At 47.8% G+C, this 20,783-nt stretch overlaps 1 pseudogene; it reads right to left on the bottom strand.

Annotated features, from left to right (window-relative positions):
- Positions 1–7,693: 7,693 nt before the first annotated feature.
- On the bottom strand, positions 7,694–9,633 carry LOC136581941 (E3 ubiquitin/ISG15 ligase TRIM25-like; annotated as a pseudogene).
- Between the last annotated feature and the right edge of the window lie 11,150 nt (positions 9,634–20,783).

Genomic DNA, 20,783 nt, shown 5'->3' with positions numbered 1-20,783 from the left:
TATGAAGTCCTCTTTGCTCCTATCACGGTCTATAAAACACGAGTAATGGTAGCTGGGTCATAGTGAATGGCAATTTTGGGGGTTCACAGAAGACTGAATTTTTAATCCTACAGGGTGGGCATGGAACACTAGGCCGGACTGCACTGAGAGCTGTGTGAAGGGAAAGCTGTTGCCCCAAGCAACCAATCACAGCGCAGCTTTCATTTCTTATACTGTTGAAGTAAACTGAAAGCTACGCTCTGATTGGTTGCTATGGGCAACACAGATTGTGTAGTGCCCATAGCAACCAATCACAGCACAGCTTTACCTCAGCAGGGTTGGAAGGCAAGCACTGCTCCGACTCGTGTAGCTGTCGGCGGTTGTAATTGCAGGGGAAGCTCCCTCTGATTTTAATGAGACTCACAATTATGAGCGCCGGCCGCTGCACGAGTCGGAGCGGTTCTTCTGTTCCGACCCCGCTGTAACCTGGTGATCTCTTGGCGGCTATTGGAGTGCTAAAATGACGTTTGTGTGAAGGAGCCCTTAGGCCTCATGCACACGGGCACGCACGGAATCCTCTCGTGCCCGCTGCGTACCTGTCAGATGAATTCTTCTGTACTGTGGATGTGCCACTGGTTCACATGCGCAGTACAGATTGCCCTGCGCTGTCGCCTAGGCGATCACGCGGATCTGCGACACAGCCGCAATGCTCATTGCAGAAGTGCCGCCGCAGGGACGGCTTCCGTTAACTTCAACGGAAGACGTAACTGCATATCTGCTCTAAGATAGAGCATGCTGCAATTTTAGCCAGGGTTCTCACATGCCGGATTCCCGGCGGAAATCTAGCGGGTTGGCCGCAGCGAAAAACCGCGAGATTTCCGCCGGGAGAAGCGCTGCTTCAAAACCTGTGGCCTGGCCGCTTGCTCTTCCACTGCTACCGGCGCTCCTATAGAGGAGAGCGTGGCTGCAGCGGAAAAAGTAAAAAAATGAACAAGCTGTGCCCGGCGAAGCCGCCGCAGCAGTGCCGGCTTCTGCTGGCTTTGCCGCGGCGGATTCGCCGTCCCGTGTGGACGAGATTTCTGAGAAATCTCATCCACATGGCCAGCCAATCCCATGATTAGCGGCCGCAGGCGGATTCGCCGCGGCAAAATTCCGGACGGAATTTCCGTGGCAAATCCGTCCCATGTGAACCCAGCCTTATTGTTGGCATGTAATGGCAGCAAATAAAATGCACTTGTGTGCGTGGAGAGAGGAATCTCCACACACATCAATGGGCACATTGAGCAGCGGATCGCCCGCTGGCAAGCACAGGATCCACTGCTTCATTTGCCCCGTGTTCATGAGGCCTTAAAAAAAACTGGTTGGTTCTTACCAGCTGAAACTCTGGATCTGGGCAGTAACTATTAGGCCATTTTAGCGCTCCAATAGCCGTCCTGCAAAGGGAGGAGACTTAACACTGTTGGGATAAAGCGAGTGCCCGCATGTCCTCGTGGATTCTCTTCATTTTCGCAGTGTTAAGCTCCCTCCGCGTCCCTTTGCCGGCCAACTTGCATAGTCTCCCATAGGAATCTATGGAGCCGCCAAGATTGTGACATCAAGAGATAGGGCAAATCATGTCTATCGCTGGAAAGAAATCTTCACATAAAAAAAAAACAAAAAAAAACGAAACAAACAAAAGCGCCCTTAAAAAGGGGTGTGTCTTGCTTGCTGTGGGCATGGCCACCTGGGCTCGACAGATCCCTTTATATTTAAACCTGAAACTGGCTTAATTACACAAGAAATCTGCTCCTGCTTATGGCAGGTGCAGCATCTGAGGAGCAGGCCCTCAGCAGAGGAGACAGCGGGGTCGAGCAATAAGCCTTCTGATGGGTGACTCTACTGGGTACTGGTGCATTATGTCTCCACTGGAAGTATGGGTGGAGACATGGGTTTAGCCAGGTTGAGATACAGGGGATGTACAGGTGAAGCCCACAGGTGCCGATTGGCTGATGCACGCTGTCACTTTCCCCGTTAGGCTCCCATCTCCACTCTGGAACCCGCTGTCAGTGTCCCGTCTCCGCTCCCATTTTCCCTCTTGTAGATGGGTCCATGGGGAAGTCAGCTGAAGTCTTCAGCCACGTCGGCCGGCATGTAACAGTTGAGACGGGACAGCAGACACCAGGAGCCAATCAACAGCTAGGGGCATGACTGGGGCGTTACCTCCAGCTAAGGCCGGTCATCCCCTAGCTTCCAGTGGCGACATATTGCACCAGTACCACTGTACTATCCCATCAAGATGGCCAAGTAAGAACCCGCCTTCATTACTGCAGGGGGCTCAATAGATAGTAACTGGGGTTACTTTAAAGTCCTGTTTGTCACTCGTGACGTCACGTTCCTTCCTCTGCGGCGGATTTTGAGACGAATAAAGTAGTCCACACACACACACAGAGTCTTTTCTTGGGAACCGGGAACGTTCAGGTTAGGATCGCGATTCTTTGGCAGATAGGCTGACCATGGAGAATCGCAGCATGCTGCGATTTGCTGCCCGCGAGTGGAGAATCGCAATGATTCTCTGCTCGTGGACAGGTGGGAAGCGCTCTCCAGAGCAACGCTATGGTAAGCTCTCACTGTGTTCCCCGGGATTATCGCTGCGGGGAATGCAATGAAAGCCCGCCCTTGGACAGGCAGCCTTAGGCCTCATGTCCACTAGGAAATTCGGGCCCGCGTGGATTCTCCATGTAGAATCCCGCAGCGGGTCCCTCCTTTCCCGCAGACATGAGGTCTATAAATTGATAATACTCACCTGTCCGGATGCTGTGGGTATTTACTTACCTGTGGGTGTCCAATGCATCCCTACGGGCACAGATCACACGTGTGGGACACCGGCACGGATTTGCTAAATAAATTTTCCTAGTGGACATGAGGCCTTAGACTCACATTGACTGACTCACTAGCTTTAGACACCTGTCCATCTACACATCACATCATGTGGACACAGACCAATAGACAACTAGACAAAATGATACTTTTCCCCTTTAACCCTTTCATGCCAGCAAACATCCAATACAGACAAACCTGATTCATACCACATTTAAGACAGTAATGCAAGACAAACATAAGACATGTATTCCGAGGTGCTGGAGAGGACCCCAAACTCTGGGCCACTCCACAGGTGAAGAGGGGGACACGTGCTTCATGTAACTGTTCTGTATGTTTTGCTTAGTAATATATTATGATACCGTAATGTGTTTAGTGTTGATGTTGTAACGCCACATGGTGTTTGTGTTACACGCTAGAACGAGGGGTGCTGGGAGGGAAGGGGGGTGGGGTAGGAGTTAGACGGGACAGCCCTTTCGAGGCTGTGTATATATAGCAGCATTTTACGTCATTTTGTTGTTGTTGTCTAGAGTTGAGCGAACATACTCTGCCGAGGGAGGGAGAAAGAGAGAGAGGGAGGGAGAAGAGAGAGGGAGGGAGAAGAGAGAGGGAGGGAGAAGAGAGAGGGAGGGAGAAGAGAGAGGGAGGGAGAAGAGAGAGGGAGGGAGAAGAGAGAGGGAGGGAGAAGAGAGAGGGAGGGAGAAGAGAGAGGGAGGGAGAAGAGAGAGGGGGGGAGAAGAGAGAGGGGGGGAGAAGAGAGAGGGGGGGAGAAGAGAGAGGGGGGGAGAAGAGAGAGGGGGGGAGAAGAGAGAGGGAGGGAGAAGAGAGAGGGAGGGAGAAGAGAGAGGGAGGGAGAAGAGAGAGGGAGGGAGAAGAGAGAGGGAGGGAGAAGAGAGAGGGAGGGAGAGGAGAGAGGGAGGGAGAGGAGAGAGGGAGGGAGAGGAGAGAGGGAGAAGAGAGAGGGAGGGAGAAGAGAGAGGGAGGGAGAAGAGAGAGGGAGGGAGAAGAGAGAGGGGAGGAGAAGAGAGAGGGGAGGAGAAGAGAGAGGGAGGGAGAAGAGAGAGGGGAGGAGAAGAGAGAGGGGAGGAGAAGAGAGAGGGAGGGAGAAGAGAGAGGGAGGGAGAAGAGAGAGGGAGGGAGAAGAGAGAGGGAGGGAGAAGAGAGAGGGAGGGAGAGAGGGAGGGAGGGAGAGAGGGAGGGAGAGAGGGAGGGAGAGAGGAAAGAAAACAAAACAAACCCTGCGCATGTGTATGACCTCTTTCAAAGGAATAGGGTTCATTTTCGTGCAAGATTTCATAACGCACAAATTTGGCGCGATTTTCATGGCCATTTGAAAACAGTCTTAGACTACATTCACATCTTTACTGGAACCTCCGTTCAGAGGTTCCGTCACAAATCCGGAACAAAGTACTGCAGTATGCAGTGCAGCTGAGCGAAAACCAAACGCACTCCACTATAGTCAATGGGGTACATTCAGCGCTGTTTGGCTGCTCCCCAACGGAGCAACAAACTGGAACCCCCGCCACAGACGTGAAAGCAGCCTTACTCATCCGTTTGGTCTGAAGCCCATGGCAGCACCATTACAGGCCGGTGACCACCATTACATGAGGACCTACGGGTGTGGGATTTGACTCAGGTGGGAAGCGGGCAACTAATCTGGAGCACCGACCCTGGACCCTAAGGCAAGACCCAATCCCCCCACCCCCTATTTCCTGCGTGCCTGCATCCTCCCTTTCTACTGGAGGTGCCCCCTTATAACGGTGTAATTTCTGTTTTGGCTCACAGACGGCTTATACTGGGGGGGCCCTGGAAAATTAGCCTAACACCACACTCTTATGAAAGCAGTCTAAAAGGAAATCTGTCCTTGTTGCCATAGCAACCAATCACAGCGCAGCTTTCATTTCTTATACTGCTGAGGTAAAACGAAAGCTGCGCTGTGATTGGTTGTCATGGGCAACAAAGTGTGGTGCCAGCCTACCTTTCCATGGCCGCCCTGTACATTATACACCTCTTACTTCAGGGGGGAATTCTATTAAGACCGACATATTTATCATTAGTTCTAACAAATCCCTCTTCAGCATTTACACTCGGAGGTAGAAAACCATCCCTGGAGCCCCTTGTACGTCCCAACAATGTGGTGCTTTCAGGTCGCATTCAGACAGCACATGGTACTTGTATTTAAGGGCTCCTTTACACGAATGTATTTGCGCAAGCAAAATGTGTGCATGCAAGGCGCAGTGAATAGAACCTATTAATCTCAATGGATCCGATCACATAAGCATGTTTTGCGTGCACATTTTTGGCCTCGCAAACAAAAATAAAACACTAGAGATGAGCGGACGTACTCGTTTAGGGCGATTTCGCACTCGAGCACCGCTTTTTTCGAGTAACTGACTACTCGGGCGAAAAAGATTCGTGGGGCGCCGGAGGTGAGCAAGAGCTCCCCCCTGTTCCCCACTGCTACCCCCCGCTCCACCATGCCGCCCCCCCCCGAATCTTTTCGCCTGAGTAGTCAGTTACTCGAAAAAAGCGGTGATCGAGTGCGAAATCGCCCTAAACGAGTACGTTCGCTCATCTCTATAGAACACGCTCTAACTTTTTGCGCAGAAAAAGTGCAGTAAAATGCGCCAGTACGCACGCAAAAATCTGTCCGTGTTCTGAACGTTACACGCATTTCATCTACGGGAGAATAAACACTATACACAACACGTAGCAGGAAATACGGCGCCAAATCAATTACTGCAAGTTATATCTTTATTGCATTTATTCCAACAAGATCTAATGGAAAATACACAACAGAGACTACAAGTCCCATCATCCCACACAGTCCTGGCGCTCTTAAAGGGACCTTTCACACGGACGCAGCCAAATCCGCAGCTGCAGAATTCCAACCCAAAATCTGCAGATCTAACTGTGAATTTTGATGCGGAAACGCAGGCAGGTTTTAAGCCATTTTCATTTCTGCATCAAAACCTGCCGCTATCCTGTGTCTTCTGGTGCAGAGTTTACCGTGGCTTGCGGTGCGTCTCGCAGTGTAATTCCGTCCCATGTGTAAGGTCCCTTAGGACGTGGGACCCTATCATCAGCCCCCACCTCTGTATGGCAGAGCTCAGCTCTGCTTTGTATATCTGAAAACAGATTATATCCAGGAGGAACTACAGAGAACGGCCCCAAATATCCCACCTGCCCTGTGTAGACATCACTGCAAGGGCCGTCCTGCACCGTCTCATGCGCCACAACCTGGTAACATCTCCTGTAGCGTTACCAACGCCAATCAATAGTAACAAACCAGCTGATTCACACTACATAAGGCCCCCCAAAGCTGCCATAGACATCTGGGGACTCCGTTCAAAGGTTTATTCCCATCTCACAAAGTGGTGGTATATAGTTAAAGGGGTTTTCCAGGGGGAATACTATTGAAGATCGCTCCTTAGGATAGGTCATCAATAGTTGATTGTCTGGGGTCTGTCGCTTGGGACCCTGACCGATCAGCTCAGCGGGAGCATGCTGTCAGCACTGCAAATACAGAAGTGATTTCAATGAGAGCTGTGCTTGTACTTACAAGTGCCAGGTACCACATAGAAGTCGGCGGGGAGATTTTTGCTGTTTCCGCTCCAACCTCTGTGTATTTGCCCCGCTGACAGCACGCGCCCACTGAGCTGATCTTTCGGGGTCGCAAGCGGACACTAGATCAAGGATAGGTCATCAATAGTATTCCCCTTGGAAGACCTTTTTTACCCCTTCATGACACGGCCCTTTTTTTTCCATTTTCGTTTTTTCCTCCCCCCCCCTTAAAAAAATCGTAACTCCTTTATTTATCCATCGACGTCGCTGTATGAGGGCTTGGTTTTTGCGGTTTTATTTTTCAATGATGCTATTTAATGTACCACATGATGTACTAAAAAAACTTTTTAAAAAAAATTTTTTGCCCCGCGACCTCTCTGCATACATACCCCGACGCTCCAGGACGTAAATCCATCTTTCTGTGCGTCTTGTTTCTACGGCGCGCAAACTGCAACAAAAACGACACAATAACTTTATTCTATGGGTCGGTACGATTACTACGATACCAAACTTGTATAGTTTTTTTTTTTACTTTACTACTTTTTTTTTTCACAGACATTTAATTTTTTTAATCATTTTCTGCCGCTATCTTCTGCGCGCAATAGCTTTTTTATTTTTCCGTCGCCACAGTTCAGCGATGGCTCATTTTTTGCGGGATGTCCTGTAGTTTCCGTTAGTACTAATTCGGAATACATATGACTTTTTGATCGCTTTTTATTGCGTGTTTTCATACACACACGTGCAGAAGAATAGGGCATGCTGCGCATTTGTTTGCATGCTGCGCATTTGTTTGCAAAATCAATGGGTTCTTTTCCCTGTCTTGCGCGCAAATTTTGCATGTGCAAATACATTTGTGTGAATCTTAAGGGCCTATTCACACAAAAGCTATTACGTGCGCCACACACAATGGACAGAGCCCATGGATTGAATGGGTTTGTACACAAGCTTTTTTGTGCAGGCATTTTCCTGCGCATTTGCACACAATCAAATTCTCGTTCGTCATTCAATCGTTCGCTGTGTTTACACTGATACAACGATGTTTTGAACAATGATCGTTCCATGTAAAAGGGCCCTAAATTCGGGCTGCAGCCCCTTTATTATCAGTATCAATGGAGGTTCCAGAAGTCGGGAAAGGGATATGTTACAATAGCTTTATACCATCACTATATCAGATGGGATCAACATTTATTAGTCACAGGGCAATAACATTTCCATTGCCTAGTGGCCAAAACGGGCTTGGGTCTTGGCAATTATGTTACAAGAAATCAGATTAATTATGTGGACTACATCAAACTCAGCTTGTGATTGTAACAGAGGCTCCTTCCTCCACATAGAAGGCAACATGTAGGGGGTTGGTGAAGAAGACGGTGAAAGTGTGCAAGTATCTGATGGGGTCACACAGCTCATAGAAGGACAGACGCCCAGCCTCATAGTCTAAAAAGACTCCAAGTGTTGGACACGTTGGCTTTACAGAGAGGTGTAACATGACCGAGTTGTCATGTTACTGCTGTGCAACTTCCATTATACAGATCCAAACACCAAGAATTATCATTGTCTCCAATACCAGACTGCTTTTCTTCCCTCTCTATATTGGGATAGAACACCCCGATGTTACATCCTCCAATCTGGTTCCATGCTACCTCCCAATAATGTCTCCCTGAAGGGAGGCCATATCTGCCTAACACCTGGCGGTAACTCAGAAACCTCAGTGATTCTGGTCTTGGCTGTTCTTCCTCTGCATCTTTTGCTGTTTTTAGATCGTCTGATAACTCCACTTCTTTATTTGCAGTCTCCTTATCCAGCCAGATGTCTGGAACCTGGAACCCGAGCTCCAATGTCACACTGGTGACAATATCCTGCATAGATTGGTGTAAGGTCAGTCAGATCAGATCCTCATCCAGATCTTTCCTTAACTTCTCCCCTTTCTGTTCCTTCTTGCTTCATGGACTGGAGCTCCTTTCTCCGCAGCCACACTCTTACCACTACAGGCTGTTCCTTGGTCTAATTCTTGTAAAACACTTATTGGGTCAGTCCTGTTATCCTGCATTTTGGTATCAGATACGGGGACATCAGCTTGTCCTGAGACCAACCCTGTATGCAGATTATCATCAGAATGGATATTTCCACCACCTCTCGCTAGGTCCTCATCATCTCCATTACTACTAAATGGAATGTCAATTTCCTGTAAGAGTCTTATTGGGTTGGTGACATGACACATCTGATCCACGTGAAGCATCTTATCAGACAGCTCGTTCTCTTTTTCCAGCTCCTTGATCAGATGAGATATCTGTGATACAATCTTGTCCTCCAGTCTGGAAATCTCATTCTGCACTTTCCTTTCTGCCATTTCCAGTTGCTCATTAACCCTTTCCAGTCCAATTTGTATCCTGGTTTTCCTAGGGGTCTGACTCTTTTTCTGCCATTATACAACGGTGCTATATGCTGGCTAAAGCCAGTACTGAGTGAGGTGGCATGTTGGATAAGCTCCAACAGCAGATAGGCTGGCAATATACAGTAAGAGAACCCCTGACAGATGTCTTCCAACATCGGAGATATACAGCCTTAAATCATAATGTCTTAAGATGTCAGACGGTGGATTGGAAAGGGTTAATATCCATAAACAACTTCTTGAGGTTCTTCCTCTTCTCTGAGGCTTTTTCCTGGATGATCGTGAAGATTCTTGACTTTTGTCTGAAGTTCTGCTTTTTGAGGGTTTAATTCACCCAGATACTTCCTCAGTTTCTCCTTCTTCTTCTCAGAAGCCTCATCTTGAAGCTCCACCTGGTGGCCCCTGTGCTTGCCGTCCTGCAGGCAGTAATACTCCAGAACCTTTTTGTTTCCAAAGGAGCTGGTGGGATCAGTTACTATATGATCCACCGCCTTGTTGTGGGCTGTCAGGTGGTCGTCACATAGAGAGTTCTCACACTGCAGACATGTCCTCACAGCCGGTACGGGAGACTTTATGCAGTAAGTACAGAAGATTCTGCTCTTCATATTAGGCTGACTAGATAAGAAACACTCCACTATATCAACCAGACGCCTTGTCTTCTCCAGGGCTGGACACTGCAGGTATTCTTCTTTGCAGTCAGGGCAGGAATACACTCCAACCGCATCCAGCGCACTCACAATACACGAGCGGCAGAAGTTGTGTCCACATCTCAGGGATACGGGATCTGTATAGAGGCTCAGGCAGATGGAGCAGTTCAGCTCGTCCCTCAGGTCAGCAGACGCCATCCTAGTATGAAAGAGCCGGAATTGAAACAAAATAAAAGTACAAAACAAATCGCTAATAAGCCAACACATATGATGTAAAAATACAATTAAAGCATTCAGTAACCATGTAATTTGTGCCTTAGATTAATTAGACAGTGCAGCCCTCCCCAAGCCAATTCTACATGCAAAATACCATCACAGCTGACTGACAACCTTAGGTCGTTTTTACATGGCCGAGAAAAATTCTGTGATATCTGTGTGTTTTGGGAATGCCTCACATCGCCCATTGTTTACAATGGAGCCGGCTTTAATTATAAGCCCTACCCCGAAAATAAGCTGTATCTGAAGAGAAAAAAAAGTATACATCACCTCTCCCGTGCTGTCCAGGGCTGCGATGCAGCTTCTCCCTGGGTCCTGGCACCGATCATCTTCTTCATCTTCTGGCCGGCGATTGAAAAATCCCTGACTGCTGGAAGCGCTGTCTGTGATTGGTTGATGCTTAGCCAATCACAGCCAGTGCTCGATGAATGGCTGTGATTGGTACTTTTTTTTCTGCAGTTAAGGCTTAGATTATAGCTTTGACAGTAGCATTTGTATTTTTGCTACATTTGCTACTGTCAAAGTTGCATTGCATCACACGAAAACCGCGTTTTTGTGCGATGCGATGCAACAGAGAGGAAGGCTCCAAAGGGAAACATGGGCTACAAAACCTCGTGAGTCGCGGGCATATCGCCGGACCCGCGAGGTTTTTGTGTCGGGTTGTTGCATGCTACAAGACATCACATGTGTGAAGTAACCCATAGGAAAGCATGGGCTTCACATACATGAGATTTGAAGCATTGTAGCAACGCTACAAAATCGTGCGACTTTGTTGCCCGTGTGAAGGAGGCCTTAGGCTTGATCTGAGTCTATTGATCTCATATATCTGGTATTTTTCTAAAGCACTTGACACTGTGCCGGTTAATAGGTTGATATATAATATGAGACAACTCAGTCTCGGCAAAAACGTGTATCTGGGTAAAGAACTGGCTCAGAGATAAAAAACAGAGGGTGGTAATAAAGGGTTCGTACTCTGATTGGACCACAGTCGCTAGCGGGGTGCCACAGGGTTCAGTATTAGGCCCCATTCTGTTCAATATATTTAATCAATGACCTGATAGAGGGGCTGCACAGTAAAATATATCGATATTTGTAGATGATACGAAATTATACAAGATAATTAATACAACGGAGGACAATGTGCGGCTACAAACAGACCTGGATAAGCTGGGGGCTTGGGCAGAAAAATGGCAAATGAAGTTCAATGTTGATAAATGTAAGGTTCTGCACATGGGCAGGAGAAACAGATGTCACCAATATACTTTAAATGGAGTACTGCTAGGGAAAAGTGAGGTGGAATATGACCTTCGGGTACTAGTTGACGTTAGACTCAACTGGAGCAATCAATGCCAGTCAGCTGCTGCAAAGGCAAATAAAATTTGGGGTGCATTAAAAGAGGTATAGGGGCGAAGGACGGGAACATTATCCTCCCACTATATAAGACACTTGTCCGACCTCACGTGGAATACTGTGTACAGTTCTGGACACCAGTGCTCAGGAAAAACATTGCAGTGCTTTAAGGGGGTTCAAAGAAGGGCAGCTAAATTAATAAGTGGAATGGGAGGATCAGAATACCCAGAGAAGCTATCAAAATTGGAATTATTAACTCACAACGGTAACAAGAGGCCATCCTCTATGTCTAGAGGAAAGAAGGTTTCTACAACAACATAAAAGGGGGTTCTTTACTGTAAGAGCAGTGAGACTGTGGAACTCTCTGCCTGAGGACGTGGTGATGGCAAAATCCATAGAGGCGTTTAAGAGGGGGCTGGACGCCTTTCTAGAGCACTATGACATTACAGTATATAGACATTAAATAACTAGAAAGGTTGATGACCCATGTATCTTCTGACAGTCTTGGAGTCAGGTAGGAACTTTTCAAATGCTGATCCAGGGATTATTCTGACTGCCATTATGGAGTTAGGAATGAATGAAAAATAAGGGGTAGATTGGCTTCTGTGGGTCTGAGCAGACAGTGACACACACAGCAAGAGTAGATAAACTGGTAGTAGCTCAGCAGATAGTACCATACATGGCAGTATTAGATACAGCATACAATTGGATTAGATACAGTATTTTAGACAGATAGAATCCCATATGACGGATTGATACCTGGAGCAGTTTAGCCAGTAAGTTGTGCCTCTACCATCAAGCACTGAACACTCAATTATAATCACCTGACACACACTGAGGGTCCATGGGAAATGTAGTCCTTACAAACTCTTGCACTCAGAAGTCAGTTCTACCTGATCTCAAAGCACCGTCTCTGATTTGCCCCCAGTAAGGGCTTATTCACACGACTGTATTTACACAGGTATTTCGTTGTGTAAAAAAAAAAACGTGACCATGCGCAGCATTAGATTCCAATGGGTTCATTCAGACACCCGCTTTTTGGCCACGGAAAAAAAAAAACACCTCGAGAAATAGGACATTCGTGACAGTTTTCGGGTGGACTCAGACGACCGTATATCGGCTCGGTTTTCACGCCGAGCCAATATACGGTGTCCTCATCTGCAGGAGGTGGAGGATGGAAGAGCCAGGAGCAGGAACTGAGCTCCCGCACCCTCTCTGCCTCCTCTCCACCCCTCTGCACTATTTGCAATGAAAGGAGGTGGGACAGGGCGGGGCTAAGTTTTGCAAATTAGCCCCCCCCCCATCCTGCCTCTCCCCATTGCAAAAAATGCAGAGGGGCGGAGAGGAGGCAGAGAGGGGGCGGGAGCTCAGGGCACTGCTCCTGGCTCTTCCAGGCTCCCCCCCTGCAGAGAGAGACGATGTATATCGGCCGGGCGTGAAAACCCAGCCGATATACGTTCGTCTAAATCCAGCCTTCGGTTGCGTTTTTTATACGCCGTTTGAAAAGATGGGTCTTGGCCCTATCTTTTGCTGAAATACGCAGCAAGCTCCCATAGACTTTTATGGAAACTGGAAAAAATGGACGGAGAGGGAGTAACCCTGCGTACAACGCTGGGAGAAGAACACAGCTTGCCCTAATTAATCAATAATTGAGATTCCTAACATTTTATAGCGATCACTGATTGCTGTCGCTTCAGCATAATATAATTTAAATCTCTCCGCCCCTCGCCACTATTTGCAATAGAAGGGGGCGGGTCAGAATTTAGCTCCGCCCCATCCCACCCCTCCCATTGCAAACAGTAGAGAGGGGGCAGGAGCTCAGTGCACTGCTCCCGACCCGGCCCGCCTCCCCCCCCTGCAGAGAGGGACACCGTATATCAGGTGAAAACCTGTCCAATATATGGACGTCTGAATAAGTCCTGAGGATGCGTTCTGATGTAGCTGATTTTGTGCGGATTTCATTCTGTCAATTGAATTTAAAAGAATTTTGAGCGTCAGCGATGCTTTTTTCCTAAGAATGTTCTCACATCACATCGCCATCGCCCGCCATTTTCACGAGCAATAAAATCGTGCGACAGTCAATAGAAGTTTCTAATGTTAAAAACGCATCGCACGTAAATTGCAAGTTCATGTATTGAGATAAAAAGGAGGCCTCCATAGGGAACTAAAGAATCGCAAAACTCAGAAAGATAGGACATGATTTAGAGATGAGCGAATATACTCGTTTCGAGTAATTACTTGCCCGAGCGCCGCGATTTTTGAGTACTTCTGTACTCGGGTGAAAGATTCTGGGGGCGCCTAGGGGAGGCGGGGGGTAGCAGCGGGGAACAGAGGGGAGCCCTCTCCCTCTCCCCCCCACTCCCCGCTGCAACCCCCCACTCACTCACGGCGCCCCCTGAATCTTTTCACCCGAGTACAGAAGTACTCGAAAATCGCGGCGCTCGGGCGAAAAAGGGGCGTGGCCGAGTAGGTTCTAGACATGATGCATTTTTTTCCCACTCCACATCACATGAGTGAAAACATCGCTAATAGGAAGGAAACCATCAAAAATGCTTGGTTTTATAATTCTGCGTTTTCACTCACTCTCGCATTGCTCAAAAAAGTGCAATTTTCTCGCAAGTGGGAAGGCACCCCAAGCATTAAAAATGTGCAACGCGAGAGCTCGTGAAAACGCACTCGTGCGATGTTGCGTGAAAAAAAATCGCTACATGTCGTATCTTCCTGCGTTTTGTTGTTTTTTATCGCCCATGCTTCCCTATAGAGCCTTCATTTTATTGGATCGCGACGCACGAACTTGCAATTTTTGTGCGATGCGATGCGTTTTTAACATTAGAAAATCCATTTGTCTCTCTTTTCCCCGAGAAAATCCCGCAAGAAAATCACAAGCGACATTTCTAGAAAACTACTAACGATTGAGAGACATCTGAGACACGTGGTTTGTACGTGTGGTTTTACTCTAGTGCCTCGCTACCACTGAAGTCAATGCACTCAGTTTGAGGTCATTACAGTGGAGCTCGGCTTCACTGATCTTGATGCAGGAGCTTGGCTGGGTTACAGTTTAGGGAGGTCCATAAGCAAAAAAAAAAATGTAGTGGGGGCCCCTTCAGCCGCCTCGTATAGGGCACCTGGCTGTGCAGGTATGCGGCTCTTTCTGCAGGAAACAACGGAAATTATGAAAGTCAGCTGACTACAAAAAATCATTTTCCAGTACCAGAAGTGCGGGTGACCTTTCAAGAAATCCCATTCATACCATCTGGAAAAAAGGCAGACAGCGTAAAGCGATCTGTGATGTGGGTTTTAAATCTGCAGTTTGCCAATTAATGCTTAATCAATTTTTATTGGAAACATTTTTCTTAACAAAACCAGAAATAAACAATTTTTCTGACAATCGTTATTTCACATATCTAGCATCTAACAATCACGTATTGCATCACAACCCGAACTAGTGATTAGCTACCAGAAGTAATGAATTCCTAATTAGACTGCTGATTTAGTCAACCTGTGTTAAATAGCCCAAAAATTGTACTTATCTATTCTTTCCCATGAGCGTATATCGGCCGCCATTTTCACAGCCGTCCGATATACGCTATGTCGGGAAAGATAAAACTGGTAAACGGGCGCACAAATCAAACGTTTGTGCGCCCGTTTAAACGGCATGGGTCCCGGCTCATATACGCCGAAACTACCATGATGTCGCCCATTTCCCCACCCTCCCCATTGCAGGCTCACCTCTGCTCTCCTCCCCGCTCGGTGTTTGCAATGAAAGAGGGCGGGGTCGGAGCTAAGTGCCGTCACGTCCCGCCTCCTCCCATTGATTGCTATGGACAAGGGGCAGGGAGAGGATGGGAGCTTAGCTCCGTCCACGTCCCGCCCTTTGTCTGCAGTCAGCAATGAGAGGGGGAGGGATGGGACGGTGCTTAGCTCGACCCCCATCCCACCCCCTCCCATTGCAGAGAGCCAGTGGGGGGGGGAGAGGAGAGGGAGGGAGTTTAACAGCCACACTGCTAAACTCCCTCCCACCTCCGACCACTGCCATGGGCTCCCATAGGAGCCCATACAGTGGCCGACGTATTCCGGCCCAAAAGATAGTTCCAGAACTATCTTTTGGGCCTGACATTAAACCGTCCGGCGCTATATTGGCTTAGCTGGGCACTTTTACGTCTCAGGAATACGGTCATGTGATCTGATGCATTGGAATCCAATGCATCAGATCTCAGCGCATATCAGCTGGCCGTGAAAACGGCCTAACTCTGAGCTTTCATATATATCACGGCTCTTAGTACCCTGTTTCCCCAAAAATAAGCCATACCCTGATTTTGGGGGATTTTATGGAGGCTTGAAATATAAGCCCTACCCCAAAAATAAACCCTAGCTGCATTACATTAAAAAAAAAGGAATACATTAACCTAGCATGCTCGGTCTGTATCCTCACGTTGCTTTCCGAAGCTTTGCTGTGCGTCCTGCAGTTCTCGTTCACCCACAGAAGATCACTTCCTGGTTACAGGATTCATAAATCCTGCCTCCAGGAAGCAATCGCTCTGATTGCCTGAGTAGCGCCCGAGAAACAATCAGTGCAGTGCTCGATAAACCAATGAGATGGCTGTGATTGATTCTTCGTCTGCTTCTCAGCCAATCACAGCCATCGCATTGAAGGCGTAATTTATGAATTGGCCAATCAATGCCATGGCTCAGCCAATTCATTTCCCCATCTCCAGAACGCAACAGCTGTGATTTGTTCTTCGACCACTGCTCAGCCAATCAGTGCAGTGCTGGATGAACTAATCACAGCCATCGCATTGGTTCATTAAGCGCTGCATTGATCGGTTCTAAAGTCCTGCTCAGCCAATCAGAGCTATCGCTTCCTGGAGGCGGAATTTATTAATCCCATAACCAGGAAGTGATCTTTTGGGTTCGAACGAGGACTGCAGGACGCATGCTGAAGGCCCTGGAAGCAGCGGGAGGATGCAGACCGAGCCTGGTAGGTAAGTAAAATAAGACCTACTGCCTCTTTTGGGGCAAAAATGAATATAAGACAGGGTCTTATTTTTGGGGAAACACGGTATAACTACTCAAATTAAAATATCCTAACAGTGAGGAAAAAAAAAAGACCCCAATGATACACCTTACACACGTCAGTGGGATAGGGAGGATACATAATATGAAGATAAACAGAGAAGAAGATATGAGTCTACGATCATGAAGAGTTATCCCTACTCAATCAACAATGTTCCAATCCTAAACGACTGCCTGCGAGTTTCCAATTAATCTCCTACATGCGGGGGATCTCTGGAAATGTATCTATGGATTTCAAATGCGTATAAACTTCTCCCGACCGTCCCTCTCCTCCGCCACCAACTCCTCCATAGCTATGACCTCGTTTACCTCCTGCGTCCATGCAACCATTCTCGGGATCTTTTGTGTTTTCCAATATCTAGGTATGACCGGCTGTTAGAAAGAAATGCAGCAGATGTTTTTTGATGCTAGACCCTGAGCCAGGTAGCATAGGCAAGAGCGCTATCTACTGAGAGGGAGTAATAGAGCATCTTGTAATCCCCTTGTAAGTGGAGAACACCATTCCCCAAAAGGGTGCAATATTAGGATGATTCCACCAAATACACAGCATGGTTCCTTTTTTCCTATTTTTCTGCCATTTTCACGGCCGGCCGATAAACGCTACAATTCTGATGCATTGGATTCCAATGCATCAGATCACATGGACGTATTCCTGAGGCGTAAAAGTGCCCGGCCGGGCTAATATAGGACCGGGTACTTTTACACCGGACCGGAAAGGTAGTCCGGGCGGAATACGTCGGCCACTGCATAGACTCCTATAGTAGCCAATGACAGCGGCCGGAGAAGGGAGGTGGGAGAAGTTTAGCAGCGTGACTGCTAAACTCCCTCCCCCTTCTCTCCTCCCTTCCAGTCGTTTGCGATGGGAGGGGGCTGGATGGGGGAAGGCTAAGCTCCGCCTCTGCCCGGCCCATCTCATTCCTGGCTGCAGACAAGGGGCGCAGAGGGGGTGTGAGCTTAGCTCTGTCCCGTCCCCTTCCATTGCAAACAGCTGGGGGGGAGGAGACAGGAGGTGAGCTGGGGAGGGGGAGGGAAGGGCGACACAGCTAAGCTGTCTTCCTACACCTAACGGCAATGCGGCCTCAGCGTTTATGCGCCGAGCTGTGCTGTCTGAATGGGCACACAAATGGTAGATTTGTGTACCCGTACACGCATTTTTATGGTGCTGGCAGGCGCATGTAAAAACGCCTACGGCCGTGTGAAAGCGCCCTGGATGTTAGACAGACATCTAGGCGGGGGTAAACAATGTTTCCAAGGGAGTAACGGAGTCGTGAAATTTGAGTAATTGGCTTTAAGGAAATGCACTAATTGCATATATGAGAACCATGACACCTCGTATGTTGGTACTCCCGTATTTCTCAAAATCTGATACATTCTAATGTCATTTGTTATTGACCAACCAAGGAAGTTGGAAGCATCCATAGCATGAGCAAAATCTGGGTTACACCCAATGCACACCTGCCGCTTTTTGCTGCAGAATCAGCGGCAATGCCCGTCCATAGCGTGCAATGTAAAATGATTCTTCTATGCACACGAGCAGAAATCACTTGCCATTCATCAAACATGCGGCGATTCCGAAATGTCAATTTCGAAAGTGCCACGGATCCGCGCCATCGCCACGCGGCATTCTCTGCACTGTGCATGTGCGCCAACACATCCGCAGCACAGAGAGGAAGAATACGGAGAGAGATATTTGGGGAAGTCACCAGCCGGCACAAGGTTTGATTCAACTGCAGGATCCTGCATGCGGAATCCGACCCGGCTGTGTGCATTTGGCCGTACAAAATAAAGGGGCTAATGACCCCCTTTTTTTGGCCAGCCCATACCTTATTGCTGAAGTGTCCCAGTTTGCCAATTTATGCTGCAGATTTTCAGTGTGGCCGATGCCACTGTACGGAGCTGTCTGCTTCCTGCAGAAAGCTGCTAGAAGTCAACCACTTTACCTAGAAAATGTTGGGCTGAACAGCAGATTTCACCGATATACGGTGTCCTTGTCTGCACGGGGGGGGGGGGGGGGGATGAAAGAGCCAGGAGCAGAAACTGAGCTCCCGCCGCTTCCCCGCCACTATTTGCAATGGGAGGGGTGGGGGCGGAGCTAAGCGGCAGTACATAGCTCCGCCCCCGTCTCACCCCCTCCTATTGCAAATAGTGACAAGGGGCGGAGAGGGGGTCGGGAGCTCAGTTCCTGCTCCTGGCACTTTCATCCTCCCCCCCCCCCTGCAGACAAGGACACCGTATATCAGCTCGGCGTGAAAACCGAGCCGATATACGGTCGTCTAAATAAGCCCTGAACCCGCAAGGCACATTCCATCAAAGACACACCGATTTAAATGGGTAATTAGTTTAATGAGTTCCAGATGTGTTCCTCTTCCTGTAATTATGCTGTGTTTCACACATCTAGCATATTGCGTGCACATTTGCGCATCCCCATTGACTTCTATTAGGACTTTGTGCGCCCAAAATGCACAGGAAAATCAGGGCATGTGAGCGACCCCAGTGAAATCCCAATGGGTTTGCATGCACAAATACACCCGTGTGAAGGGGATCTCAAGCTCTTCTCTCAGCATAGATTGTAAGGGGATAACTGTATACTCGCCATTGCATTGATGGATAAACCAAGGATAGACGGGCTTGTGATTCTGGTTTTCACATAGAGCTCAATAAATTACTTTTGTCTCACTTTATAGAACTCCGTACGAGTTCCACATTTTAATCTATTTGTGCACATGCGGTTTTCATAGCGGGTACCTGATTTAGTATGTGTGAACCTCGGCGCATATCTTGTGTCAATTACCGGCTTTGGCAGCGCCACAAGTCAGGCAGTCTGAAACAATTTGAAGGAATTATACCAAATTGGATTCGGCAATTACTGAGCCTCAAATAGACTGTAAGTGAGGGCGGTATTAGTCAATCCGTACAGGAAAGCCAATATGTCTCCTGGTAACAACTTTGGTGCTTAATTCAGATTTGCATGTTCAGCCTTGTGGAGCAAAGTGCCATATTACCTGTAATAGAAAAATGTACGCTGGAATCGGACTCCATATTCTGTCTGGATGATTATTTCTACCTAGGCTCATGGAAAAATAGCATATTTTTGATCATGGTGACCATCAGATTCCACACTTCACTTTTTTCGCAACAGTTACGTATGCCGATTGGCCACAATACCATTTTTCCCCTCACTCTGATAGGCTGATCTTACACAAAGCCCTCCCCAGAAAATAAGCCCTTGCTACACTACATAAAAAACCAAACAACTCACCTAATAGATGGCATTCAGGTTACTCGCGCTGGTCTCCGGCGCTGGTGCAGGCTTCCATGTACTTCTGAACGCCGACAGAGCATTCCTTCCTGGTAGCTGGGCTTGAATACCCCGCCTCCAGCAAGCGATTGCTCTGATTGGTTCATCGAACGTGGCATCAGACAATCAGAGACGGGGCTCGATTAAGCAATCACAGCCATTCAATGAATGGCTGTGATTGGTTATTGAGCTCCGGCTCTGGTTGGCTGACGCGGTACTCAAGGAACCAATCAGAGCGACCCCTTGCTGGAGGCGGGGTATTCTAGCCCTGCTACCAGGAAGAAATGCTCTGTTGGTGTTCAGGAGTACATGGAAGCATGCAGCAGCGCCGGAGACCAGAGCGAGGAACCCAAATGCAGCTGCTAGGTGAGTATTATACACCCACTGAAAATAAGATACTGTGCCTCTTTTGGGGCAAAAATTAATATAAGAGATTGTCTTATTTGGGGGGAAACACGGTAGCTAACCCAATTGACACACTTACGCGATCATCATCCCAGAGACACTTTATATCCCATTTATATTGCCGTTTTAGAGACTGGTGGGCTGCATCAGTCATTACACCTCTGCTTAAAAAATGAGAACGTAATCTACAAGACCCGGAACTATCCCAAAAATTGGCTGATGGGTGGATTTCCGAGAAAAGGCTATAACGAACGAAAGATGGAGAGAAAATAACACATGGAGCGATCTGTGGCTTCAGCATTCTCCCTGCATCCTGGAAAGCCAACTAGACTGCAGGCGTGCCCAGATGTTCCCAACCGAAAAACGATTTTCTGGCACTGCCCCAAAATCAAAACACTTTGGACAGAAGTCCAATCGTTGGTGCACAAAATTAGCGGTCTATCCATACTGTTAACTCCTCAATTTTATGTGCTTCATTCCCTCACAAACCAGAAGGAAAATAATATGATACACACTATCCTTCTAATAATCCCAATTTTGATAACCTCTCTATTGTAGTCCGCCCATTCCATTTATTACTTTAGTTGCCCGCCTTTGTACCCGCTCAAGCTCCGATATGTCCTTCCTGAGTACCGGTGCCCAAAACTGTCCACAATATTCCATGTGTGGTCTGACCAGTGACTTGTAAAGAGGAAGAACAATGTTCTCATCATGTACCCCTAGACCTCTTTTGATGCACCAAACAGTCCTATTTGCCTTGGCAGCAGCTGCCTGACACTGGTAGCTCATTAACTAAAACCCCCAAGTCCTTTTCCATGTCAGTGTTACCTAGTGCTCCCCATTTAGTGTGTAATGGTGACATGTATTTCCCTGTCCCTATATCCAAAGCTGCTAGATTATACAAAGAGACACTATGAACCAGCTAGCCTATATAATGGCCTCGGGC

The sequence above is a fragment of the Eleutherodactylus coqui genome, chromosome 11 (assembly GCF_035609145.1).
Source record: "Eleutherodactylus coqui strain aEleCoq1 chromosome 11, aEleCoq1.hap1, whole genome shotgun sequence".
Taxonomy (NCBI): domain Eukaryota; kingdom Metazoa; phylum Chordata; class Amphibia; order Anura; family Eleutherodactylidae; genus Eleutherodactylus; species Eleutherodactylus coqui.
The sequence above is the reverse complement of the archived record's forward strand: the minus strand, read 5'-3'. Positions and strand labels throughout refer to the sequence as shown.